Below are 3,138 nucleotides of genomic sequence, written 5' to 3'. Positions count from 1 at the left end.
GTTGGACTTCAAAAGCTGCAAAACGTTGACAGAACTGATACATAGCATATTAGCCATATTTAGCCATTTAATTTCCTTCCTCTCAAAAGGGGTCCAAAAACTGCGCATGACCATTACAAATAGAGATATGATAACAAACTTGAGTTATTGGCTACATGCAGATTCCATCAGTGCTGCAAACATTTGTGGACGCCTCAAGAGCTACAAATGTCATCGCCCCAGCCTACTCTGTGTTATCTCCATCACTGTTGCAGTAGTCGCCCTGTTGGGAGCAGGATTTTGTGTCTATATGTATTTCAGCTCAATGGAGAACAAGGTATCCGCTTTATGGGATCAGCTTCTTATCTTAGATTCAATGTGCTTAGTAAGGTGATGCCGTTTCTGCAGCAATATCAAAAGCCATATACTACTTACTGTAATCATGGCAGCACCCCATGCCTTATTCATTTGATGATTTTTTAAATGATGACATGATCCCTATATGTAGTAGAATATATAAACTTTATTATATTCACATATTGACATTTATTTCAATCACATATTAGAGTAATCTACAAGCAGATCTTTTGGTGGGGGTAAGGCAGTATCAATTGCCTTACCCCCACCAAAAGATCTGCTTGGAGATTATTAGAGCACCTTTAGAATTGTACATCAGTCTGTATTGATCGTAAACATACATTAGGCCACACTGTCTTAATTTTATGGATGACAACCTCTGAATACCCCCAAACTAGTGCGCACGGACGAATAAAAAAAATTCCGACCAAAAATAAAAATGCTACTAAACCACAGAAATACAAAGCTGGTATTGTGAATTTCCAGCAGTACATAGCGACGTATACGACAAGCCGGCACATGCTGGCTTTTTGCGGAATTTATGAATCGGCACTGTACGAACACGTATGTAAAAACTCTGATGTAAATGCTCAAATAGCTATACTATAGCATTTTACCTTTTACGTCAGATTTTTGTGAACGATCAGTGTTTTCACTGTATTGTAGCTTTTACTGTTTAACAATTTCGTCGTATCTTTTACAGAACGCCGACCCACCTATTAAAGAGTCTCCAAACAAACCTATGCTGAAAAGTAGCATGGTGTCACCGGCACTGTCAGCGATGACTCCTGCACAGGCAGGGCTGGCGACTACCCTACCGGACAACACAACTGAACTGCCACAGATGGCAGACACACAGCCAGACCAGATAACTTCGCTGCCTGGAGTGATCTCAACCGACAAAACAGGCAAATCAACCAACGTAAGTCATTAACATCAAGGTTACTGGATTCCTTCTTTTTCATGGCTTCTTTTTGCAAGTGGTACTTACTAGGACACATAAAACTGCCTTACAGCAACCTAATCACAGCAATCGAAGCAAACCTTACATTGGCAATAAAACAAATAAGAAACAGACGAGAGGATATTTAAAAAATATGTAACTTAAAAATTAGAATCGATAGTTTTCTGTGGGATACAGAAATGTATTGCTCAATTATGTTACGTTTTTTCCTTTATCGTCATTACCATCAATACCCTTGCTTTCAGCTTCCTATAAGGTATATTGATCTTGAATCAATAGAAACTTTAAATTAAGTATAGTTTTTCCCTACAATTGCTCCAGAAGGAGACTGCACATCTAACGACTGAGAGAGATCTGGCAGATGCACGCCCACCACTCGTACACGGCGACTCATTTGGAAACATAAATGGTTAGACATACATATTGTATAACCCTTAAGGATTGTCGTTACAAACAATACATTGGATATAAAGCACAGTATGTACTTACCACAGAATAAAGATGTGTGTGGAAAATAACGAAGGAATGTGTAAAGTTGGTACATTGTACCTTCCAGCCTAAGCCTTTTACAAGCCTGTGTAAATTTTGAAATAAATCAGAGGTAACAATTACATCATTACCGTATGTAACTACTTCTAGTAAGGCAATACTAATTTTAACAACGACAAAGGATTTGATTTATAATATATGCATGGCTGATATGCATGGTTTAAAAATGGTTTCCACCGTGTGGTGATAAGGACTGCAATAATAGACCTCAACCTAACGTTTCCTTGAATCGTTTTTCCCAGTTCCCCGCTGCAAGAAAGGCTATAAACTACTCGCCGGGACCTGCATCAGGCTCGTTGTTTCAACAGCCTTTTTCGGGCTCATCAAGGCCGGAAAGTTCTATCATCTTGCCAAGATGGATTGCTGGATGGAAGGAGCTACACTGGCCATGCCGAAAACGGAAGAACTGGACGCCGCTCTGAGAGATCTGGTCAAAACGGAAGGAGGCAACAAGGAACACTGGATCGGTATGGAGGAGAAAGACGGAACCTGGTATTGGGTGGACGGGTCGGTGGTCGGCCACAACGGGTACACGGTATGTTGATACGACTTTGTTTTTGTTAGATAAAACAATGATTGAAATCTAATGGTCATTTACAAAAGCTATATAGTTTGTAGTAATGTCCTAGAATGATAATTCTGATTTCTTCCCCTTCATTCATTGATTGCCACACACTTACTGAATGACCCCGTTTACGTTTTTGCTCTTTCCATTTGAGTACTACACTACCAAAAATGCCAATCTTGTTTTTCTTCAGAGAAGAAAACTTTTCTTCCACTGAGAAAATTATTCTTCACCCAAGAAAAAAATCTTGTCCATGAGACAAGAATTTCAAGAAACTGCATTTTAGCATATTTTTCTTGTGGTAAGATTTCTTTTCTTATGTATCTTGAACTAAATATCCTTAGAATATTATTCTTGCAGTAAGAATTTCTAAGTTTTCTAGAAAACAATTCTGTACACAAGAAAAGATTTCTTGAACTAAGATCTAACTCTTCTTGTAGCAAGAAAAATATTCTCCCCACAAGAAGAGATTTCTTGAACTAAGAGCTAACTGTTCTTGTAGCAAGAAAACCATTCTGTACACAAGAAAAGATTTCTTGAAATAAGAGCTGACTCTGTTCTTGTAGCAAGAAAACCATTCTGCCCACAGGAAAAGAAATACAATGTATATAGTGCTACCTAAATATAAAACAGACAATAATGTATAGCAACAAAATGTTATTTTGAAAAGCATTTGGACAGTATAGAGATGTTTATTATCACATTGATTTTGTACAATGTATCT

The sequence above is a fragment of the Branchiostoma belcheri genome, unplaced genomic scaffold (genome assembly GCF_001625305.1).
Source record: "Branchiostoma belcheri isolate BF01 breed outbred unplaced genomic scaffold, Haploidv18h27 scaffold5, whole genome shotgun sequence".
NCBI lineage: Eukaryota > Metazoa > Chordata > Leptocardii > Amphioxiformes > Branchiostomatidae > Branchiostoma > Branchiostoma belcheri.
The sequence above is the reverse complement of the archived record's forward strand: the minus strand, read 5'-3'. Positions refer to the sequence as shown.